This window comes from Ambystoma mexicanum, chromosome 1q, assembly GCF_040938575.1.
Source record: "Ambystoma mexicanum isolate Mex_15411 chromosome 1q, UKY_AmexF1_1, whole genome shotgun sequence".
NCBI classification, from domain to species: domain Eukaryota; kingdom Metazoa; phylum Chordata; class Amphibia; order Caudata; family Ambystomatidae; genus Ambystoma; species Ambystoma mexicanum.
In genome coordinates, this window is record NC_090922.1 from 582,198,742 (window position 1) to 582,225,100 (window position 26,359).

A 26,359-nucleotide genomic window follows, 5' to 3' on the forward strand; every position below is an offset into this window, starting at 1 on the left:
TTTTCTGCTGGCTGGCTGCTCTCTTTTGCCAATCTGCTTGGTCGGGATCCTCTCTCTTCCTGGTGCCTTCTCTACCATTGCTTTCCTGGGGGCTGACCCAACTTGGAAGGCTGATTATGTTTCTTTTGGGTCATCTGTGCCATCATTGGTTGGGTTCACGTCCCTACGTGACTGCACCCTGTAAATCAACTTACATCACTGGGCTGTTTCAGCGTTCCCGAGCCATATTCTGTGAAACCTTAACAGTCAGTCCTTCCCTTTGGGTCCTGCGATGGTGGGTTTGTTCTACAAATTTTTGTTCAGAGTTCCTCTTGGTATGTTATTGTGGGTTTGGGTAGGTTCCCCGCTACTGCAATTTGCCATTGGTTAACATAGGCCTGAATCCTGCGTTCCTTTGTTTCTTCTCAGATTTCTGAGTCTTGAACCTGGATCTGGAACTCTTCACGAGGGTCTCATCTGGCATCCTCTGGGGTTGATTGCTGCCTTCTGTGCACCTGTAGGGTAGGAACTCAGATGTACCCTACTTTTTCCCATAAATGCGGCGTGCCTAAAGAGTTTGTTGCATTATTGACTATGGGGAACTATTAGCTATTTTTGCATCACTGAATCTCTATGAGTATAAAGAGACCTTCGGTGTCTGTTATTGTAAGTCTATTGAGTTTTAAATGTTGATGGCCCTCTGGGTTTAGTTGTTAAAGTGTTAACTCCTTTTCCTCCTTCTGGGCACTATGTTTAATGTTTAGTGTACATTTGTAACATTAATTTTGCTATGTGCTAGGGTGAAAGGATTATTGTGACTGTTGATGTGTGACATTTCTTTTCCTTGGACTCTGCGACTGCATTTTAACTGTTGCTTATGGTTCAACTTTTCTTTCCATCCCCAAGCCCTATGTGTACTGTGCCTCCCTCTGGGCAGTGGGCATGCATTTAGTGTTGGCACACAGTTAAGGGTGGGTAGGTTCTGTATGGCCTTTACTGTTTTGATATCTGCACTTTGACTATGTGTTAGTGACAGGGCTACGCCCTGTCAAGGGGGATGGGATCCCCTCCCAACCTGGGGCAGGAGGCCTACCAAGGTGTTAGCCAGAGCCCATTCTGCACTAGAGGAGGAGTGAGGGAATGAAGTGGGCCCCCAGTCTCTGTTCCCCCCACATGTGCCTGGTTGAAAATGCAGAGTACAACTCTTGATCACCTCATACCTACAATCAAAGTGCTGGCCAGTGTTCTCTCTTTTACCTTGTATAAACTCCTACAAAGCACAAGCAACAATCCAACTCATGAGAAACCACAGAAACTACAACTACCGGAATTTCAAGTGGCGAATGAGAAAAGCCTCTGGTAGACAAGAACAAGGAAACAAAGAGCTTACACACTCACCTGCATCACCGGCGCTTCACAGCGGCCTACCAGGAACACAAAGAACATCGCAGCAGTGCTGGAAAAGGGAACGGGGCTTAAACAGCTATTTATGCTGTGCCACCTATATAACCAGGCCCCTGTGGAAAAGGTGGATAGATATTGGCACATGGGGACAGGTGAGGACCAGTACAAAAGGGGGAAGATGAAAGGGCTGAGTGTGGGTTGTTCGGGTGAGGTCAGTGGATGCTCAAGCAGACCAAGAGGCCAGACAATCGAAGAACAGCGGAGCAGAGTTTGGCGGAGACTAGCAGAGTGTTGAAGGTGACGGTATTGGTTTGTGAGAGCTAGTGGTACTTATGTGGGAGTGCATGTATGATGAGTAAGGTGAGTGAGTGAGGCTACGTGGGAGAGTAGGGGAGCAGGTGAGAGTGAGTGAGATAGGTGACTGTGAGAATGAAAGGATGCTGAGTGTGGGAGAAGTAGGGGTGTAGTGTAGTGTAGATGAACGCATAGAGGGGAGTGTAGAGTGGTGAGGGGTAGAGAGGAGTGGAGAGTGGTGTACAATAGTGGGCAGTGAAGAGTACTATAGGGTTGAGAGGAGTGAATAGAAGTAGCAGAAAGGAGAAAATGTGAATAGTAGAGATGGGAGGAAAGTACTGGAGAGTAGAGTGGAGAGTGGAAGGCATATACATGAGTAGCAAAGACATATTTGGGACAGACAGGAGAGGGAGAGAGGAGAAGGGGTGAGTAGAAGGAAGGGAAAGGTAGAAAGGAATATCAAGGACAGGAGCGCAAATCATGAATGGGCAAGAGTGAGTGAGACCTTGGGCTGGAAGGCACCATTTCCTGTTCTGAAGACCATCAAAATTATTGAGGGACATAATTGGGGGACATCAGGCTAGGAACCACCAGAAGAATCCAGAGGGAGTGAGATAGATATAGCTGTTGACTTTAGGATCTCGCCTCTAGCCAGCAGGATTTTAGATGGTATGAATTACCAATCTCAAATGACCATTTTGATGATTAGGGATGTCTGGACTAGTGTGGACAAAGCCCATGGGAAGACGAGAGAGAGAGGGACGACCCCTACTTGGATCCCCATGAAAACTAGAATAAAATCCCTTTAACTGAACGTTGGGAGGATAGCTCAGGGGCAACGCGCTCGCCTTGGAAGCAAGACGACACGGAGCAACACAGCTTCGATTCCCCGGGTCACGCTTAGAAACCTCCAGGTATTAAGCACATTATAAATAACCAATCATAATCAGACCGTCTCTGAGAGTGGCGTGTTCTTAAGAACATCTGTGACAGTGTTATAGTGCATATTTCAACTGAAATATACTGTGTCTACATTACAGTGTATATTTTGTAGAGTACCAGTGTGGTTTATTTCCTTGGGGGTAACTATGGGGAATAACTGTACTTCACTACCAGCTACCTCCTCCCGTGAGTTAAGCTGGACTGCCCTGTCAGCGCTACCACTATAGAGAGTTTTGTATTACTTTTGGTTGGAACCCCTGTCTTGCCTTTTAAGTTAGATGGCCTTGCATCAATCAACAGAGAGCTGTGGACAAATCTCCAGAAACCACTTTAAAGGCATCATTGTGAGACTGAAAGTTCAACCCTGCTACTCTACCATGAGTCTGATGTACATAGAGCCCCCCAGGGATGCAAAGATCATTTATAGAGCTGTAGAAAAATCTCCAGACCATCAACGGCGGGTGAGGTTTGGAGAGGTCCCACATTGCCTCTATTTGCTTGGACTGAAAACGCCCTACATCTAAGTGCTGGTCATTTTTCATAGTTTTTGCACATGACAATCAAAGCATAGCTTTCATGACATGGCAGAAAGGGACAGGACTTCCCACCACTCTGCTGTGGAATCAGTCCCCAGCAATGTGACCACACTCAGCTGATCACTTGCCGCAAAATCAAATAACCATCAGCCATTGAAGGAAGCAAATCAGCATGAGGCACACACCTCCACTTTCACCTGTCAACCAGCGGACAAATGCGGTGAAAAGGATACAACGTGACATGTTGCATGCCACACAACAGCAATATAAATATATAAATAAGTCTACCATAAGCAACCAAATTGGCAATTTCATCAATGAAAACTCTCTAGAGCCATCATTGTGAGACTGAAACTTCAACCCTGCTACTCTACCATGAGTTCGATGGCCAGAGACCACCCGGAGGCGCAAATATCATTTATGCCCACTGGAAGACCAAACACACTTAGTGTGGCCCACTGACCGTTGACGTTTATCGAGAGCTTCAAGTTGAGTTTAGAGATTATAGACAGCAGGGTTCAGAGGGCCGGTCCACACATCAACTATTAAAGACACCCAGAATTAGTTTCTGTCTAAAAGATGCATTGGTCTGTTCAGCTCTTGGGCCCTAAGATTCGGCATGCATTGATTTGAACTGAGACGTCATAAGCAAATTAAGAGACTGGGAAGGAGCTAAGATAAACTTACCCAACACTCATTCTCCCTTCAAAACATTAGGCAGTGACAGCTGGGAGGGAAAAAGGCTGTTTTGGAAGCTATCTGCAATAACCCCTCCAGAGGTGATTGTGTGATGACACACAGTTATCTGTAGCTTCCTGGGAAACTTATACACGGTTAGGGTCAAAAGACCTGACTATCCAGCGCTCTATGATAGAAGTAATGTCACAATTCGTGTTAGTTTCTACACTGCAATGGACATGGTGGCCCATTGGACAAAAAATAGACTTCACAATAATTCTGTGTGCCATGGGCTTAATTTGTCAGGGTGTTTGTCAGGTCTCAGCACTGACACGTATTTCGGAGCCCCGGCACTTATTGTCTCAGCCTCAGTTTGATTATGATCTGGGTTTGGTTTTCTTTAGCAACTTTATTATTTTTACTGTCAGTCAGTCGTAGTTACACACCAAGCAACACTAGTCTGCACTGGCCAGTGTCTCTGCATCCTGGGCTGGCTCATGGTTATTTGTGAGCCTGATGACACAGGTGGGCTGGGTAGGGCTAGCTATACATTTTCATGGATAACAAGGAGTTGGAAGGTGACAATACTTGGTGCTCGAGCTGGCCATTCCCACACAATGCTGTGGTCAGCCTGCATGCTATTTCTGCAGCTATGATAATAAAACAACAATCAGCACTACCACAGCAGTCAGGGTTGATAACATGCTAGACACCAGAAGCAACACAGGAGCAAGACCAGGGACAAGCTTAAGGCCACTGCCGAGGAGGAAGAGGAGTGCCTATCATGAGTGACAACCTATACCAAAATAACTTGCTGCAGTGTTTGACAGGTAAGTTCATCAATTCAGTAATGATTTTCCAGCCTTTTTCCAACAGGTTACCTTAGGACGAAAGCATAATTGCTCTTAACTCTGTGGATAGAGGGTCAAAACATGCCACCTAGAGCATCAGAGCAACATGTTAACGATGATGTGCTGAGAGGAGCTCCTGGACATTTCTCTTATGTTATTTTATGTCATGCTGCTTGGAATCTGTAAATTGCACATCTGCCGTGGGTAGTACACCCATCACCCCCAATGAGCTGGTGGGAGTTTCAGATTTAACCGCAAATATGCCGACACTGTGAGGAGCAGCCGTGAGTGGTGGCAACAGGGAGCGGGGAGCTGCCTGCCCGAATGCGGACTGGAAAATATTTGGGCCATGGCACTTATTCTTTGACAAATTAAGCACTGCATGCTCTGCTCTCCTCTACACATCTGTCATACATGTCAGATCTAGCACAACTTTAGAGCTGCCAAAACGCCTTTGCACCACTCCAGCAAACAAATATTTTTTACTGAGAATGCAGACGCATCTGCTACCTGGACCCAAGGGTGTGGAATGCATTCCCAGATTGGAAAAGAACCACCACCGGTTCCGACAGTCCCTACAGCTCCATCTTTTCAAACAAGTCTTTGCACCATAGAATGCTGACGCCAGAGGCCACAACTATGGCCCAACAGGTCTACCTGATCCCTCCTTCTAGTCCCCACCTTAGACGAGCATACTAGGATGCCAGCCATCGATGGGTGCTTATAAACGTCCCATTACACTGCAGTGACTGGTTTAATCACTTTCTCTATCATAATGTTTCAAAAACGGAAATCATCTTCCTCTGTCCCTCAGCCGTTACCCTCGCCCTCTATTTCTTTTCCCCTATCTTCTCTCTCTTTTAGCTCCTCTGCCCATAACTTGGGCATAAGCTCTAATTCTACCTTTTCTTTTGCCCCTCATATCTCTGTCATTCCTAAGTCTTGTTGATTCCAACTTTACCTATTCCAACAACAAAGGGAGGTAGAGGGATATACAACCCACAAGCATACCCTCTGAACTAAAGGGATCAACACTTAATACTTTGAAACACAAAGCTTGTGGTTGTCATTGCTACCTTGGTTGGGAGATTTCTATTCCAGTACCCTATTTATTAATGGCATCGAAAAAAACATTGCTGAGAAACCAATTTCTTTATATAAAAATATACATATTTTATTGTCAAGTACATACAAATGCTAAGAACACCACTTGGTGTAATATTGTGTCTACCAGGTCTCCTACATTGAAGATCAAAAACACATTCACTGCGGTATATACATAAGCTTTACCCCCTCAACAAGTAAGTGTGTTAGCTCAGTTACTTGTACATTCAAGTGTCTTGTGCTGTGCTAATGTTCACACTGGGCCATACCTCAATATACACATCTCACTCAAACTCATATTCCATTCTCTCTAAGTTCTTCAATCACTTTCACAATATCACTCAACAACCACAAATTTTGCCCGACATATTTCTTTCCGATCTTAGTGTCTTGTGTTTAATACTCGGAAATCCTTCAGGGGCTAGCATAAGAGGTTAGTAAAGCATGCATCACATCTCAGTAAAAACAAAAACAAAACCTGTCGGTTTCAACTAAAAAAAAGTTCTTTTGCAATATCCTTCTCAGAGTTGCAATTATATTCTTAGTCCATGGGTTTGTATTACCCTTTGGTCAGTATACCCGGAAGAAGGTCTCCTCCTACAAGGAAGCAATAAACAAAGAATAGGAATATCAGTAACCTATTCACGCTGCTCAGCTCTCAGACAACTGTTGCTAAGTAGCAGGAGTCTTGGTTTAGTGTCTAATGACATCATCATACTGTAGAGATACATCTGTGCATCTTAAACAGTCCCATAGCACTGGCGGTGCAGGTTCTTGTGTCCAGGTTCTATCCTGAGTGCCTTTACTGCACCCTAACTCTCTAAATTGCCAGCTTCCTGGCTTCCTCTACTGGTGACTTACTTCCACTCACTGTGATCTCTGTAGTGCTCTGCTCTCTGCGTCATGCTCACTGGTTGCCCACGGTACTGGTAAATTCCACTCACCGTTCTGTATCCTGTACAGTGGCTGCCTCGTGTCATCAAGTCCTTGGGGCTGCGTATTGATGGTTGATTAGGGAAGGAGCCGTCTCACAGTTGTTGAAAAAGGTATCTCTACACAATAAGGGGAGAAACCCATTACGTAAATATCCACCATTTCTCTTCTGGTTTCATTCTTCTATCCTATTAAGGCTTACCCCATTAAATGAGTCCCTGTGCCAAATCCTTCTCACACAGAATTTGAAGTTCACTTCCTTTCCACTTCGGTCCCTGTATTTCTATTACCAGTATTGTCTTGACCCGTTTATCACTAGTTGAAAAATGCAAACAGCCTGTTATCAATTGTCCATTATCTACCATGGGTATGTTATCACTTGTGTTGGACTGTGTTAAGTTACCACCCTTACCTCAGTGCGGTAGCCAAGAGATTTCATGTACTTCAATCTCATCTCATTTCCTTCTCATGGTGAAGGGTTACGTTCACGGCTGATAACTCTGTGCCGTCTCCATTTGCGTAATTGCATGGATTCCGGCAAGAGCCAGCAAAAAACGTCCTAACGTACCATATAACCATCCGGGATGCTGTCAGTACAAAAAAGAAACAGTACCGGTTGTTTATCCATTAAACTATGGTTATTATCCCGTATCCGATCGCGTCGGTTTGCGCACGTCTAATAGTCAATGCAAGCCCAATCATGACTATAGTTCCCGAGTACCCTCGACAGATAGGTAAAACACTGTGTCATCCGAACTACAAGTTCCAAACTCCCTCCAGTTTATTCCACGGTTGCGGCTGTCCTGCTTGTTCACCACATCCCGCAATTGCTTACCGTTTTAGGTCCTGTAGCGCTTCCGCGATTCCAACTTTACAACATATGCAAAGCTGGTCCCTACTTAACCCGCCTTCATGCAGCCAAACTCCTCATCTCTACTCTTGTCGTCTCTCGCCTCAGTTACTGTTCATCCCTCCCTATTTGTCTTCCCTCTTACCATCTTGCCCCTTTGCATTCTATTTTCAATTCTGCCATCCATACTCTTTGTCTACATCCTCCTTGCACCTCTGTTTTATCCTCGCTTCGTTCACTTTCCTTGCTGACTCTTGATAACCATATAATATTTCACTTTCTTACCATTGTGTACAAAAATACACATGGTCTTGTTCTGCCCTATCTTTCCTCCATACTATCTTCTTTTATATCCCCTCTAGGTCTCTTAGTTCTGCTAATCCGTTCCCATTGACCGTCCAAAAGCATTTTTCGTTCTTTCTCCTTACTGGCCCTAATTCTGGAATTCTCTTCCCCTTGATGTACGTTGACCCCCGTCGCTTCATCTTTCCTGCTCCCACCCTAAACGTCATCTGCTTAGCTCCAACTTGTAATACCTGATCTTGCCTGGTGGTTTCCCAACCTCAACAAAACTAAAAATCGTCTGTCAGGAAGTCCATGATGTATGTCACATTGTGGCCATCCTCGTCAATATGTAGGGCTTCACCGGGCAAACCAATGGTCCAGATGTTACAGCAGGCGTCCTCTTCAAGCTCTTCTTTGGCGGGGCTAGAGTGGGAGGCATGCTGCGAGAAGTGACGTGATGAGCTAGGAAGCCTCGGGGGACGGGCAGTTTAAGAAAGTTGGAGTAAGAAGCCAGTCACACTGTGTGGGCCTCCTTCATTCATACGCTGTGTGCAGTTAGCCGCACCTCAGTTTGCAAGCGGTACGGCGGTGCAGGGGCTGACATTGCCGACGAGGAGGTCGAACCCGGCGGGCCCATCAGCCATGATGACCGTTCCGACGCTTGCCGCAGGAGCGGCCTGCGTCTTGCATATTTTCGGCCCAGGCGGCAGAGATGAGCCACAGAGAACAGCATTCATCACCCAGGCAGCGGCAGGGATGCGAAGTGCCTGCAGGAAGTGCAGCGCACATATGCTTAAGTTCTGGGCGGCATCAGTGAATTGCAGTGCCCTCCTCGGTAACTGCTAACACCCAGGTGACACAGGTGCCCACCATGCAAGATGGTGCCCTAATGAATGGGCCTACGTACTCTGTGGATATCTCCCCCAGACTCACGTGAGCGCATCCAATCTGGCAGCAAGCTAAAGAGGACTCCTGTATTACTGTTGGTAAAGACAGCACCATATCTGTGTGGACCCAGCCAATAGAGGTGAGGAGGGAAGCTCTGCACTGCATGAAGGGATCAGAGGCCCCCCCATCATACACAAAGGGCTCACTGGGGCAGTCACTTTACAAACAAACCCTCACCAAGTACAGTCTCATGCAGAGGAAACCAACCTGAAGGAGAGCCAGTGCAGCACTGTGAAGTATCTCTAGAAGAAAAAGGAAACAAAAGGGGAACAAAGAAAGATAGTGACTTATTGGCTGATGGTTATTCACTTTGTTTTGCTAAAGTGAAAAGGATCAAACCACGGCCACAATGTCTGATGGCGAAATACCAGCAACGGGGCCTGCCTGCCCATCGGAAGTGTTTCCTGTTGCAGTAGGGGATGCCCTTGCTTGGCAACTGCCCACAGCCTTTGACCTCACTAATGCCAGTAACCTCGGCCTACGGCGGGTCCACTGGGCAAAGGATTTCAAAGTGTACGTAGGGGCAATGGGGTCCATGGACGATGACCTCAAAAAGAATATACGGACCCTGGCAGTAGGGGCATCAGTGCGCAACATCCTATATGAACTGTTAGACGAAGAAAAAAGCCACTTTTCAGGAGATTCAAGAAGCACTTTGCCCCTATACCAATGTGGACCACGAGAGACATATATTTCATACCACCATGCAGGAGAGAGGTGAGACACTGGACAATTTTGCTATGCGACTCCGCATCCGCATTAAACACTGCTCATTTCACTGCTATTTGAACGAGAAAGCACTACGCTTTCAAGTGATAGCGGGATGTGAATCCCCCGAATTCAGGAAAAAACGGCTCTAAAGACAACTGTCCCTAGACAAGATCCTCGCCATGGTACGGACGGACTCAGACATTTCACAGCAGGTTGTCATCATAGGCAGGGTGAAGGTGTCCTCATCGCTGAAAGACCAAGAGTCAGTAAAGAAACTAACGCTAACATCTCAAGACAGCACCAAGAGCACCAGCAAAACCTATTTCTGGTGCAGATATTTCCCCATGAGGGCACATGCCCTGGGCCAAGAAGGTGCCGCCTGCGGAGGCTATGACCACTTTAGGGCGGTATGTAGGAACACCCCCATGCCGGCACCCTAAGGAACCTCCCGTAGGAGCAGCAGGCAGGGCACATGACCTGCCCTGGGCCAAGAAGGTGCCGCCTGCAGAGGCTATGACCACTTTAGGGCGGTATGAAGGAACACCCCCATGCCGGCACCCTAAGGAACCTCCCCTAGGAGCAGCAGGCGACATCCGAAACATTACCCAGAGGACAGGAAGCCCGGTCGTGGATACCGGAGATACTGCCCGGTCAAAGGGGAAGGCGACAGGCAGCAGTCTTGATGGTCAGACAGATCCCCAGACAGAAGAGGAACCTACAGCACAAGACGAAATATAAGATATGTAGAAGTGAAATCACAATCAAGAAGAGAATACTCATTCTCACCGGATGATCAGCGCTAGAGGGGTTATGTGCGGACACTGGGCAATGAGATACCTAAGGAACACAGCCACACATTGGTCTTACAAGTCAACAACACCCCAACTGTATTCCTGATTAATAACGGTGCTACAGTAAATGTCATGAGTGAGGATGCATACAACCGGCTCCCACACCCGCCCAGGCTCAGACCATCTATGGTGGACATATTTCGTACGGCTCAAATACACCATTGCCGAGTTAGGGGATGTTCATGACAGTCTGCGCCCACAAGTCTCACACGGGCCGCATCCAGTTGCACATGCTCTCCACCGAAGCCAACAGCCGGTGCATCCTGAGTTTCCAAATAGCCATCAACATGGGCCTTGTTCACATCTTGTACCACATGATGGCCCACAAATATTTGGCCCTGGACGGTGACGTTGTAAAGGCATTCCCCAACCACTTCAAAGGTCTTGGCAAACTACGAAATTGCAAGGTGCGACTCCACATCAACCCAACGGTTAAACCTGTTGCACAACACTATCGTGGTGTTCCCATAAACATCCAGAATCAGGTGGAAGAAGAAAGCAGGTGCCTACTCGATCTTAACATCATCGAACCAGTGGTTGGGCCCAACTCTTAGGTCTCACCGATCGTACCCGTCCCGAAGAAGTTGGCCAAAGGGTCTATTTGGATTTGTGTGGACATGCACCGACGAAATGTAGCCATACAGTAGGAATGTCACCAGGTCCCCAGAATCACGGACATGTTCCACCTCCTCAACGGGGTGACCTTGTTCTCAAAACTGGACCTCAACAAAGGTTACCACCAGCTGAAACTTGCCCCAGAGTCATTCTACATCACCACATTTGTGACTCACATGGGGTTATATCGCTATATCTTGTCCTTGGCCTCAAGCCCAGGGATCGTATCTCTCCAGCCCTGAAATCTCTCCACTGGTTCCCCGTGGCTGCAAGGATCAAGTTTAAGATCCTCTGCATTGTCCACAAAGCTTTCTGGAGCCAGGGACCACACTACATCCACATTTCTCTTCCAAAACATCTTCCTTCTCGAGCCCTCCGCTCATCCACCTTCAACTCTCTAAGGGTCAGACGCTTCTCCAGCCAGAGAGTGGGGGGTAGATCTCTCTCTTCGGCTGGGGCCTCCCTCTGGAACATCCCCCTGCCTCTATCAAACTTCAGCAGGACCGTCTAAGGTTCCGGAAGCAACTCAAGACCTTACTTTTTGCTTCCATTTTCTCTCTCCCACTCCCTTGCTGATGTACCTGTCTGCTGCACACTCTGGTTACCTGGCCACCCACTGAACTTACGGGACCAGATTCCTGCACAACCAGTTGCCCTTGCACTGCCTCTGGGCCTCACAACCACTTAAGGGACTGTATCTGCAAACCTACAGTTCCCTGACTCTCTGCACTTATGAGCCACCAACCAAAGCACTTACGAGCTATTTTCAATCTCCTCCCCCTGGCACTTATCCCCCTAACCTCTGCATTTGCGTGATCTGAATGCCACAAGGCCTAGTAAGATTGTTGTTTTGTCCTCCTCCATCCCCCATCCTTGCCTTGTTGCACCTAGAAACAATTGTGTACAGGCGCGTTATAAATGACCTATCATATTATATCATATCATTATAAACGGCTACATTTTGGAATATCCTCGGCAACAGACATTTTCCAAGAGGAGATCCCCAAGTGATCAAACATATCCCAAATTGCCTTATTACAGCTGTGACATCTTGGTATTCGGCAAAACTCCTCAAGAATATGATGACACTATGCACTGGGTTTGCAAGGAGCTGAAGGCGGCTGAGGCGACCCTCAACGTGGACATATGTGAGTTTAAACAATGAACCCTAATATTTTTTGTCACATATTCTTTGATCCTGGCATGCGTTCGGAGCCGGACAAAGCGGTGGCTCTGAAAGGGGCTCCACGTCCAACGAATGTGTCTGACCTATGATCATTCTTGGGTCTCACAAGTTACTGCTCCGTCTATCTGGTCAACTATGCTACAGTGAGCGCCCCACGCCACAAGCTGACAACCAAGAGTTAATCTGGTCCCCAGAGTGCAAATCCAGTTTGAGACCATTTGAGCTAACATTGCATCCACCACTGATATGGCATATTTCAGCTTGTCTAAGGAAACAAAGGTGACTGTCGATGCAAGTCCTGTGGTCCATGGCACAGTGTTGGCCCAATATGACCCCAAGACCCGCTCATCAAAAATGTTGTGTCCTATGCCGGCGGCGAGCTGATGACCAGAGAACAGAAGTACTTGCAGGCTGACAAGGAGGGTGTGACGGTCATCTGGGCCTGCAAGCACTTTCACCTTTTGCTCTTCGGGAAGACTTGCACTGTTGCCACGGACCAACAGGTCCCGCTCAGCATCTATGGGAACCCAAAGGCATGGATGCCACCACGTATTGCGAGCTGGGACCGGCACCTCCAGGACTACAAGTTTCACCTTCTGCCACAGGCTGGGGAAGGACAAGAACCCGGCTGACTACCTATCTCACCATCCACCAGAGTCCCAACAACCAGAACATTCCATTGCAGACGCCTACCTGCACTATTTTATTCACCAGATGAAGCCATTCTCTGTGTCGTGGAAGATGTTCCAGCAAGAATCGACGGCCAACGTAGGCCTTGCCATCATTGCACAGTGCATCGGCCAAGAACAAAGGAAGCATGCAAGCGACATGGCCAAAAATCTTGACGCCGCATCTCAAGAGGATGCCAAAAACATGGCGCTGGTGCAGGACAAGCTCACCGTCACTGAAGACCACGTTATCATGAAAGGGTGCACAATCATTCTACTCAAGTCGCTACGCCAGCAGGTTGTGGATATGGCACATTAGGGGCATTGCAGGGTGGTGTCCACAAAGAAGCTGCTCCGGCAGAAGATATGGATCACAGGCCTGGACAAGCAGGTTGAAGAAACCCTGAAGAGCTGTGCCATTTGCTGCGTGGTTGCACCACCTCCATGGCCAAACCCTCTGCAGATGTCCCCACTGCCGGAAGGAGTCTGGGAAGAGCTGGCCATAGACTTATCTGTCCCGCTCTGAGATGGCACGTATGCTCTGGTGGTCATTGATGAATATTCAAGATTCCCGGAAGTGCAGATTGTGTCATCCACGGCTGCGGCAGCCATCATACCAGATTTGGACCGCATTTTGACCGCATATGGTATTCCAAAAGTAATCAAGTCGGATAATGGGCTGCCATTTAACATCCTACACTTTGCCAACTTCGCCCAGAACATGGGATTCAATCACTGAAAAATCATAGCTCTTTGGCCCCAAGCCAATGGCATGGTCGAGCGCTTCATTGGAAACAACAAGAGAGCGCTACAAGTCGCCCATGTGTCTCACAAGCCTTTTCAACAGACACTATACCAACTCCTGAGGGACTACCGCCACACACCTCACAGCACCATGGGCAAATGCCCAGCAGATCTCATGTTCGGCCAGAGATTGAGGACTCGGTTGCCACAGTGCCCCCTTACTGACAACCAAGAAATCTGGTAGAAGGACCTGAGAGAGAAAATTAAAATGAAAGTGGCAGACGATGCAAGAAGTGATGCTTGGGGGCGTATGTTTGAAGTAGGAGGCAGAGTGGTGGTTCGTCAGACACAACACAGAAAGAAGACTCTAGATTTGCGCCAGATCCCCTCACCGTTACAGGAGTGAAAGGCACCATGATCACTGCAGAGGGCATTGATAGAAGTCCAATCACGTGAAATATATTCCATTTTAGGGAATATTAAGGAGACATGGGAGAGCGCGATGAGCTGTGGGAAGGGCCCGCCGATGTCTGGTCCCAGGGAGAGTCGGATGATTCTTACTTGGGAGATGGGGAGGCTTCGATGAAGAATGGAGGGATGAGGAGAGCAGCCCTCTGAGATGCAGCCCAGGTTCCCCTTGAGATGGACGGCTCTCCGCAGCCAAAACCAAACCAGTAAGACTTGAAGAAATGGGTTAATATGCTGACTGTTTAAGAAGGAGGAAGGTGTCACATTGATTGTGGACATCCTCATTGTTATGTATGAGACGAGGTTAGGGTTTGGGGCATGTTGCCGGAAGTGACGTGATGAGGCAGGAAGCCTCAGGGCATGGGCAGTTTAATTAAGTTGGAGTAAGAAGTCAGTCACACTGTGTGGTCCTCCTTCATTTATAAGCAATGTGCAACAGTGCGGCGGTGCAGGAGCTGACAATGCCCAAAGCAAAGGTACCATCCTAGTCAAAACTCCTACTCTATCCCTATCACTTCAACACAAACCACTAAGCTAACAGAAGAGTTCCTATGCTCTAACCCAGGAGAATGACTTCATTCTCCTGGGTAAAAGTCTCTCACAGTTTGTGTTTCAAAAAGTTCCACAAATATCACTGAGCTAGGAAAATGGCTCACTTCTCATAGTTCATAACAAGCTTTTAGCAGGCTTTTTTGGCTTGAACACTGTCTTTCAACTTGCCCCACCGGGACGAGGGTGAGACTCCCCAAGCTCTCCTTGATTCTACAATGGTTTTCTTGAGTTATTTTTATCGTAGATTCTGAATCAATTCTTTAAGTTCTCTCCACAGATTTAATGTTATCTTTATTTGAACACTGTCCTTCAACTTGCCCCCACTGAGATGTGGTGGAAGAGGCTTCCCGAGTCCTTCTTGACTCTTCAATACCACAGTTTTATAGAACTGACTAGATAGCTACCTCACAAAAAGATCTACATCTTTCTTGTCTTTTGTTTTTGCCTTCTCAAGTTTTCCTGGCCCAATCCCTGATTTACCACTGTTCCCATTACCTTCTCTTGTGAAACTCTTCACTGGTTACTCCAGGATTCGCAGGCTCGTTCCTTCTCTCTCTTCTTCTGATCTTTTTTGGCTTGCTTGACTTCGCAGCCTGTTACTGCTGGTGGTCTGTGTGCATGTTTCGGACCAAACGGTCCACTTGTTACAGGTTGTGAAACCACCACAGTTGCTCGTACTTGCTATGTAATCGCCTACGCGGCTCCGCAGTCGGCTAGTGTTGGCAGTCTCAGCGTAGTTCTTGACTCTCAGCCTCAAGGTTGTTAACTCAGCCAATGGATGAGACACATTCCTGGTGTCCCTCGGTTCACCCTCGACACTCCAACTTGTGTTTTTTTGGTGGCCTCCTAGCTCATCGACTTCTCCTTCCGGATTTTGCTCCCCTTGTCCTTCTTTACTGCTTAGCTTAAGTAGCTGGGACTGCCCCAGCGTAACATCAGTTTGATTGACAACAGCTAGTCGAGCACTCTTTATGCTTGACGGTAGCATTCTTAGGTTCTTCTTCATCCCAGTACCTATCATAGCGAGACTGTCTGCCACATTACAATAACACATTGGGCCTCATTACGAGGAAGGCGGTAGAGGGTTAACGGTGCCGGTAGAGCTGCTGGCACCGTTAACCCTCTACTGCCTCATTTCGAGGTCTGCTCGCGGGTCCGGCTAAGGACGCCTGGTAAAACTAGGCGTCCTTAGCGGGACCCGCTAAGCAGACCAGGATGCTAACAACGGGCCAGTCATTAACAGGCCCGTTATTAGCATCCTCCCCATTCCCATTGAGCCCTATGGGGGCTCAAATAGGAATGAGGATGTACCGGGTCTGGGTTCCCTGTAAGGGGAATTACTGAGCCCTCCAAGGCCGCTAAAAGCGGCATGGCTACCTCCATACTCGTAATGAGGCCCATTGTCTCAGACTTTACCATAGGTAAGGAAGGGTTGGGTGTTGTTTTTACCCTGTGGGATTGGGAGATAAAGGGGCCATGTCCTAGATGCACATCATTGTCCCCAGAAGTGAAGTCCCTTCCCTTGAGATCCTGCCACATGTTAGCACCCTTACCTCCGTAGTCTCATGGAAAGGAGCTTCCCTTGGAGAGAAGTGACACCATCTGAAGGATCATCACACACTCTAGTCTTTTACACTTGTGATTTCTGGTTACTTTTATATGTCCCTAAAGACAAGTTGGTGGCAGCAACTACATTTTTACATTTTTTTGGTTTTATTTGTAGTGTGCACATTTGTGTTTACTGCCTATATATCAAATGTGGCCAGTGCCCTAAAAGGTCCACGCCATGAGATTTTTGCTTGTTCTTTAGCCATATTGTTGTTTGGCGTTCCTTCTACCTTGTTGGGTCAGAAAATCCCATATAAGGTCATGCACTTTCCCGGGAAAGCTGCTACTTTCACGGGCTACGGATACCTTTGTATGTGCATGACTCAGGAAGTGGGAGGGACTGTGTGACCCCATTCCACATTCCCGGAGCCAGAGAATCTGGGTGTGGGCATGAGTGAAATCAATAGTCATCCCTGATTGGACAACTACTGACTGTTTGAATGCTGCAGATCCTTACCATTGGTGGGCTTGGACTTGTTTCCAGACTGGATTTTGGATAAGAAGAGGACTCCTGTATTATTCAGATCAGCATTGGAGCCAGAAACCCCTAATAGAAGACTCCTGAAGAGGCTCCGCATCATTTCCTGCATCTGGCCCATTGAAGCCCTGTTGGACTACCTGGTCTGCGAAGGTTCTGTGCAATGCTTCAGACCCTAGACTGGCAGGACCAACCAGTCTCAACGTGTTCTTGAGGATCCAACCATCCTGAGCCCTGGGAAGTGTCACTGGACCACCCTTTGAACTGACCAGATCTCCAGTGGGCTACCTCGCAGGAACTGTCTCTGTTAAGCATTTTCCGCAGGAACCTTGGTGACATGGTGTAAGTTGCCTTCCTGTCAAAGTGTAAAATCCTCTCACTAACTATATCCTCCTGCCTTCATCAGAGCCACTCGGTTCAGTTGGCAGCAATAAAATATGATCGCCAGCAGGGTTCACATGAGTCTGTGCAAGTGGCCTACACTGATTCAGTGATGAACGTATGACGATTCCTTGCACTGATCATGTCCATGCTGTACCGGTGCCCTGTGATAGTTAATTGTGCTCTGCTGTGGCATGCGTTGTGAGATGGAAGCTTACAATGTGCAAATCCATGTTGCTGGTTTTTCGAGAAGAAGACCTATGTTTGGGGCTATTTTGGAGGCCTGCAACCACTGGTCACATCTCCTAAACACAAGCTCTCCGACTGGCCAACCTATAGCCCACACCTGACTCGCCCCACTTTGGAATTTCTTCTATGGTGTGGAGTGTGGCATCCTTTCCCACTACCCCACTGTTCCTTATCCTACTCCAGCTTTTCTCACTATTCAACTCCCCTCACCATCTTGGATGAGCTTAGGCATGTTATGTGGCTGCAGAAGTGTCAATGTCCAGATATTTCCACATTGAAAATTGGCAACCAGGGAATGTCTGCACTCTTCAGTGACCCCTCCACTGTGGCATACTGGGATGCAATGTGCATCTGTATGCATGCAGCCCCTATTGTGGTCTCCATCCTGCTTATGCAACACAGCCTGCTCTTCTGCTTCTTCAGATGGTGAGGCCTTTACCACACATTTACAGAGCATGCATGGAGTGAGTAGCAACACAAGCCGCACCAAAGTGATTATGAGCTGAACTATTGTCTTGTCAGTCTCCAGCATCCTCATCATCTGTATGTATAACACACATGTCGGAACACTGCATAGTTAAGTATCAGCTTAGCCAATTGTGTGCTATTCATTAGCTCTGCATCGCCGGACCCCCAAGGAAAAGACTGAATCCATAAAATCAGGAGAGAATAAGTAGAGGATGATGGTGAGAGCGTAATTATTTTCCCTTCAAATCAGGGAGCCATCGCTAGGCTCAAAGAAATGGAAAAGAGGGGTCAGGCACAAAGAAATGACAGGGAGGGGGTCATTTTTACTTTACTGAGCAGTTGATTGTCACCTTAAACCAGGGGTCTGCAACCTTTGGCTCTCCAGATGTTTTCGACTATAACTCCCATCAATCTTAGCCACAATAGTGAATGGTGAAGGGTCATGGGAGTTGTAGTCCAACATTATCTGGAGAGCCGCAGTTTGCAGGCCCTAGCCTTAGACCATCTAAAACTGATATTAACAAACCTGGCAGAGAGCAAAAGTTTTCTATAGCAATACATAAAGAAATGTAAATAGGAATGGTCCATGAATATGAAGTCAAAACAACAGATCTCACAGTGTGATTTTAAGCGCTAATGAGAACACTAAAATTCAGATTCTGTTGGTGCCTATTTTCAATTAATGAAATAATTACAGTAAATACAAACCCAAAATGAACACTAATCCTTAATCCACCTGCCATGAATCGCAGTGTGGTGTGGCAATCTGTCTACCCCATGAGCTTCCTGATTTCCCCCCAGTGGAATATAAGGAGACACTAGGGCCCTCCTGGGGGGTCGGGTATACGCCTGAGGATTTCTTGCTCACACTTCTCAGGCACACCGCCTGGGGTATTCCCAAACCACATCTGTCCTCTTCCTGAGCTGTTTATTCGATGACCCTATCATTTCAAAGGTTGCATTTTACTAGATTAAGGGGAGAATACTCTCATTCAGTGAAATGCATGCCATGTCAATACCACTGCAGTATCCATAAGACTGATTTGATTCACAGATGTGTAACCAATGGGGGAGGTAGCCTTTGGTGCGGGTGGGAGGGGGATAATAGGGCGCCAGCGGGAGGATGGGGGCACACTGGGAACCACAGGCGTTCCGGGGAGGAGGGTGGGTGGCCACCCCCACTTTCCCTGGCACTGCCACTGTTTGTCACGGGGGATTAATGACCCAGAGGTTGTGCTTTTTTTTTGGGTTGCCTATTTGGAAAAGACTATGTAACATATGTTGGGGTGACTGATTAAGCTACTGAGGGTTAGGTTGTCCAACTCCAGGCCTCTACGGCGGGATCCATGCTGGGTTTTCAGGGTACACCTCATTAATATGCATGAGATGAATTTGCATATAATGATTCTAAATGTATACACATTTGTTCTCATGAGTATTAATGAGGGATATCCTGAAAACCCATCGGGGAGAGAGAGAGAAAGAGCGAGCGATAGAGAGATACTAGCCTAGCTTTGGTATACGTGGAGCAGGTGTTGCTAGGCGGTAATCTGTCAGACAGTGCCCGTAATTTGATGTGGAAAGGGTTCCCTAATTCCGGTAGGCTGAGGGGAGGTGCTCTCTGTCTGGTTCCTTGAAGGACTCGAACACAGGGGCAAGAGGGAAGGGACACAAGTTCAGTATTTAGTTCTGCAAAGTCGTGGTGTAATACTGAAGGCCTAATTCATAGAAAATGTGCTAAGTCCCCGCAAATTACTTAGCCCCATAAACAGTTTTGCTGCTACTTGTGTACTTGAAAATTGCTAAGTAACTCGCGGCAGAAAGAAAAATGAGGTGCGCCTGGAACGTCCACAACATGCCCCCACGCAAACAAAAGCCAGCATCAACAGACAACCTTTGGACCACCATCCAGCACCCTAGCAATACCGCATACTGTCCCCCGTAACTCAAGATAGCACCCCAGCCATACTGCATACGATCCCCGTAACTCAAGACATCACCCCGGCGAAACTGCGGACCGTCACCACTATCTCCAAGCGGCATCCTGGTGAAACTGCATACTGTCTGCCATAACTCAAGGCAAAACTGCAGGCCATCACCCCTAACTCCAAGCAGCACCTCAGCAAACCTGCATACTGTCCCCTGTAACTCAAGGCAGCACCCCACCGATACTGCGGACCGCCACCCCTTACTCCAAGCGTCAACTGGCAAAACTGCCACTGTCACCTTTAGTTTCAAGGCACATAAACTGTGGGTCTACACTCCTAAGTCATAGTAGCCCCCTCAAGTCCATCCACAACCCCCACTCATCACTGCCACAGCTCCCAAGCAGCCCCCTCAAGTCCTGACACCACCACCACTCACATCCGCCACAACACCCAAGCAGCCCCCTCAAGTCCTGAAACCACCCCCACTCGCCTCCGCCACAACCTTCAGGAATCCCCCCTGAAAAACTGACACCACACCCACTCACCTCCACCACAACCCCAGGCAGCACCCTCAAGTCGAGACACCACCCCCACTCACCCCCACCCCAACCCCCAGGAAGCCCCCTCAAGTCCTGACCCGACCCCCACTCTCCTCTGCCACAACCCCCAGGAAGCTCCTTCAAGTCCTGACACAACCGCTACTCACCACCGCCCTAACCCCCAAGCAGCCTCCTCAATTTCTGAGGCCACCCCCACTCACCTCTGCCACAACCCTGAGGAAGCCCCCTCAAGTCCTGACACCACCCCACTCACCTCTGCCACAACCCTGAGGAAGCCCCCTCAAGTCCTGACACCACCCCACTCACCTCCACCACAATCCCCAGGAAGCCCCATCAAGTCCTGACACCACCCCATGCACCTCTGCCCCAACCCCCAGGAGGCCCCCTCAAGTCCTGACACCACCCCCACTCACCTCTGCCCTAGCCTCCAGGCAGCCCCCTCAAGTCCTGACACCACCCCACTCACCTTTGCCCATCACCCCTAGGCAGCCCCCTGCTAGTCTTCCCCCCTAGCAGTCCAATGTGGAGCTTCAATTTACCTCAACACATCTGGCCTGCCTTCACCATGAAGTATACCTACCACATATCCTCCTCCAAAACGATCACTTGGTAGCACTGCTCATTACTCCCTGGTAGACCACACTCAGCTGCACATCAATAGAACAGCACAACGTTGCACCACCTACACTATGACCAATCCATGTACACGTGACATGATGATGCAATGCAATGTGGCATATGTATAGTGCCTTTGTGCCACTGCAAGTGCCTCAAAACACTGCAAGTGAATGCCCTTGGAGGACAGAAGTACAAGGAATCACAGATCGGGCATAATCATAAAGAATGCCTGGGTGCATTTCAGCCTGTGCAAAAGTAGGCTGTGGCTAGGGGTGGCAAAGTCCTTGCCAGTGACCAAAGCAGAACAGTCCTGTGTATGGGTGATGGGAAGCCTGTCAGAGAGTGTGCCACTCGGGAGTCAGGAAATGTGTGCTGCTAGACTGAAACATCAATCATGGGACTCAGCTGCACTCCAGTTGCAGAGGTGATGCATGATATGAGAGTGGGTAGTGGGTGATTGCAGAAGTGTGTAGGTGGGTGTCCATAACGTGGGAGTGACACAGCAATCTACCATCTACCGCAGAAGTGGTGTGTCCAGCCCACCCATCCACAGTGAGGCCACATCTTACTGCAACACCCACAGTGCCAAATACCCACAACAGTGAATGAAGTGTGTGCACATACAACTTGTCAAGCAATGCCAAAGGAACACCTAAACATCAGTGGACCAGAAAGATATTCAACGTACAATAAACTCCACCTCCAGTAGCGAATGTGCAGAGGCAAATAAGATGACACCAGATACAAACCACAAAGAAAACATGTGGGATATGTGCCAATAGGCATGAACAAGTGAGTATCCATCCCCAATGAGAGACTACAAACACCATCATGAGACATCTCACACATCACCACAACCATACCCATATGTGCACCATTACAAACACACACAGCAAAAACCTTCACTCCAACACCAACACACTGCCACCAAACATGCAGTGCCCCTGCACATGGAATGGAATCAGATAATCATCCAGTGCCCCCTCAAGCTGTCTGATGGTCCCACTCCTACATGTCAAGCACATGCGCACACCTCCCCCAGCAATCAACACAGTAACAAGGTGACACACACACAGTGAGGCCCAAAGCCACATGACCGATATGATATGATATGATATGATATGATATGGTATTTGTAACGCGCCTATACACAAGTGTTTCAAGGCGCGACGAGGCAGGGAGGGAGGGAAACAAGGGGAAGACAGACAAACGATCCTACTAGGCCAGGTGTCATTCAGATCGGGCAAGTGCAGAGGTAAGGGGAAAAGGAGAAAGTGCAGGGGGAGGAGGTGGGGGGGAAAGTGCAGTACACGGTAAGTAGCGTAATAAAATAATAAATAATAAATAAAAGGGCCAGCTGGTGGCAAGTGCGAGGTAAGTGCAGAGCAAGTGCTAGGAAGGGGGCTGTAGGGATACAGTGACAGTCCCACAGTGCAGGGGGAGCCAGGGAGGCAGTGCAAGTGGAGAGTGGCTGGGCCCTGGACCGAGGTCGCTGAGAGTGGCCAAGATGCAGGTTTAGTGCAGAATTTCAGTGGGGAGTTAAGCAGGTTTAGCAGGGGAGAGGGAGAGAGAAGGCAGAAGCGAAGAGGAAGGTTTTGAGGTGCTTCTGGAACCGGAGATGGTTCTCCTCAAGTTTCAGGGAGGCAGGAAGGCTGTTCCAGAGGGAGGCCCCTGCTGCGGAGAGAGATCTACCCCCAGCTCGTTGCTTCGAGAAGCGGCTGACCATGAGGGAGTTGGAGACGGATGAGCGAAGGGCTCGTGAAGGAAGATATTTAGGAAGAGAGAGTTGAAGGTATTTAGGCCCCAGGCCCCAGAAGGCCTTGTGGACAATGCAGAGGGTTTTGAACTTAATCCTCGCAGCCACTGGGAGCCAGTGAAGAGATTTCAGTCCTGGAGAGATACGGTCCCTGGGCTTGAGGCCAAGGACAAGTCTCGCAGTTCTGTTCTGGATAAGTTGCAGAGGGCGGAGAGTGGAGGCAGGCAGATTAAGATAGAGGCTGTTACAGTAATCCAGCCTTGAGAGAACCAGGGCTCGGGAGACAGTGAGCTTCTGGGGGAAGGAGAGGAAGGGAAGAATACCTCTGAGGAGGTGCAGCTGGTAGTGTGACTTCTTAGAGACGTCAGATATATGAGGAGAGAAGGAGAGTGTGGAGTCGAAGATGACCCCAAGGTTTTTAGCCTTGCAGGTAGGGGCAGGAAGGGGGCCAAGGGAGGCCGGCCAGAGAGCTGCAGGGAAGGAGGGAGTGGGTGTGCCGATGAGTAGAATCTCAGTCTTACTGGCGTTAAGGCAGAGGTCATTGGTGGCACACCATTCCTGGATAGCAGACAGACAGTCGGAGATGAGGGAAGAAGAGGAGGAGGCCGAGGGTAGCCTGAAAATGAGCTGGGTATCGTCCGCATAGCACTGGAAGTGGGGGCAGAGAGCGGCGATGCGGTGGGCAAGGAGTGCCAGATACTGGTTGAAAAGCCAGGGAGAGAGGTTGGATCCCTGGGGGACACCACAGGTGGAGAAAAAGATGTCGGAGAGGAAGGAGCCCATTTGGACCTGGGAGGGTCGACCGGAAAGGAAAGAGGTCAGCCATGCCAGAGCCTGACCAGTGATACCCAGGTTATCACGGAGACGGTTGAGCAGGATGGAATGGTTGACAGTGTCAAAGGCAGAGGAGAGATTGAGCAGAATGAGAACACAGGGAGTGTTGGAATCGAGGTTCAGGAGCAGGTCCTCACGGATGTTCAGGAGAGCAGTTTCCGTGCTTCTGGCCGCTCTGAAGCCGGATTGATGGTCATGAAGGTTACCAACATATTCAACATGGAGGTTAAGCTGGGAGATGGCCAGTTTCTCCAGGAGCTTGCCCAGGAAGGGAGTAATGGAGATTGGGCGATAGTTGGCCGGGCAGGAGGGGTCGGAAGAGGGTTTCTTGAGGAGGGGGTGCACAAGGGAGTGCTTGAGGGGGGATGGGAAGACTCCAGAGGCGAATGAGTGGTTGCAAAAGTCAGCCAGGGCAGGAGCCAGGGAGTCGATGTGGTCCTTGATGGTTTTGGAGGAACAGGGGTGAACCTGTTTAGACGAGGCTTTCATAGATCGGACTTGTCTGGAAACCTCATCAGCAGAAAAAGGTGGAAAAGCAGAGAAGGAGGGCGGAGGGGCGGCTGCAAGAGAGCAAGAGGAAGAGCCGGGAAGAGAGGGAGGGAGGTGAGAGGAGGAGAGCGAGGACAGGATTTCCTGAGTTTTTGAGATGAAGTGCGAGGCCAGTGCAGTGCAAAGGGCCTGGGAGGGGACAGGAGAGGTAGAGACTGCAGCAGGGTTGGCCAGCTCCTTGCAGATTTTAAAGAGTTCGGCCGAGTTGTTAGATGCCTCAGAGATGCGGGCTTGGATAAGGGCTCTCTTCTTGGTGAGAACGGAGAGCCGGTATTGCCTTTGGAGCAGGCGGCAGGCCAGTTTGTCAGAGGATGAACATGAAGCACGCCATTTCCTCTCTGCCACCCTGCACTTGCGTTTTAGGGTGACGAGATCCGAGTCATACCAGGAGTTACATTTGGCTTTGGGCTTCAGGCGGATTCTCATGACGGGGGCAAGGATATCGAGAGTATCAGATATAGAGGAATAGAGCATGGAGAGGGCTGTGTCAGGGTGGGATCAGCCGAGGGGGGAGAAGGGGGCGAGAAGGTAGCAGCGAAAGCCTCAACTGACACGCGCTTCATGGGTCGGATGACCGAGAAGGTGGGAGGCAGTGAAGAGGGTGGCTTTGCCTGTGGGTTAGGGAGGGAGAGGTAGGAGGATAGGAGAAAGTGATCGCTCCAGGAGAGAGGAGTGGAGAGAGGGAGGGAGAGGGGAAGGTCAGAAGAGATCAGAGCATCAAGAGTGTGCCCTGCAGAGTGAGTAGGCCCAGACGGGAGAATAGAGAGTGAGAGAGAGTTGCAGAGTTCGCGAAAGAGACCAGTGGGGGGACAGGAGGCATTGAGGTGGATGTTGAAGTCACCGAGAAAGAGGAGTTGGGTGGTTGAGGACAGGAGTGAGGAGGAGAGGTCAGCCCACTCAGAGAGGAAGGAGGAAATTTGACCAGGTGGCCGATAGATAGTGGCCACGGTAAGGGAATGGCTAGGAGAGAGAGAGAGTCGGCAGACAAGACATTCAAAAGAGGAGTAGGTCTGCGTAGGAGTGACAGTGGCAGGAATCCACTCAGGGAAGATAAGGGCAACACCACCCCCTGAACGGTTAGGCCTGGGCACGGAGAGGATCTTGTAGCCATCAGGTAGGAGTGTGTCGAAGCTGGTGGCAGAGCTGGCAGTGAACCAAGTCTCAGTGAGACCGAGGACGTCGAGGTCCAGTTCCTCAAGAAGGCGACAGATATCAGAGGAGTGCTTGATGGCAGAGCGAGAATTTAGAGTGGCAATGTGGAGAAGGTTGCCACCCTTGAAAAACTTCCGGGGAGGGGTACAGATCAGAGGTACGCCCTGCGGAGGTGTTGGAGAGGGAGTTGAAGAGGGAGCAAGAGAAGGGGCAGGGAGGGAGGGGAGAGGCAAGGTAGCCGAAGACAGAGGAGGGGGGACAGCGGGAGCGGAGAGGAAGTTGATGAGGCATGGGAAGCGTCTATCAAAGAGGTGAAGGTTGGCCTGAGGGCCTTGGACCAAGACGGTCCCGTTAGCATAGACATTAATGATGGCTTTAGAGGAGTGGAAAGGGGCCAACACCGACACCGAGCATATGCAGTGTGAGAACATGAAAAAAGTAAATGTGCACACACACAAAGAGACTGCAAGAAGCGTGGAATGAACTGAATTAAAACGTGTGTTAAAATACAACTTTATACAATCAAATCATGGCATGAGTAAAACTGCCCAGGGATAAACAAAAATAAAAAAAGAAAGCTAATCTTAATGAACTATATACATAGGCAGTGTCCTCTCCAGTTTCAGGCCTCATTACGAACCTGGCGGTAAGTACCGAACATTACCGCCATGGCGTAATCAACGTTTACGCCGTGGGTCGATGGCGTAAAGTGCGGCATATTCTGACCCATCGGGCACGTGCATTATGCCATGGCGTTAATGTAAAGTACGGCATGGCGTAAATGGGCCAGAAACGGCCCTTACCGCCATCGCACGCCGCGCAAGGAGCACTACCGCCACACACACCATAGCGGCGTCCGCAATTAGCGGTCACCGTAATTAGCGGTCAGCGTAATTAGCGGTCACCGTAAATAGGCGGAACCGGAAATAGCGTCATCGCGGCGGAACGGGAAACTGCACGACGGCCATCTTGAAAAACACAATCCATTGCCATCCTCCACAACCATACCTGATCCAACCCTGACACCTATCCACACCCATCACCCACCCAATTAGCCAAGTAAAAATGCCCAAAGTTGTTAAAAAAGCATGTGACCGGCAGCGCCAAGACCGTTTCTCAAAGGAGGAACTAACCATGCTCGCAGAGACCCTGCAAGAAAATGCTGCAGCTGTATTCTCC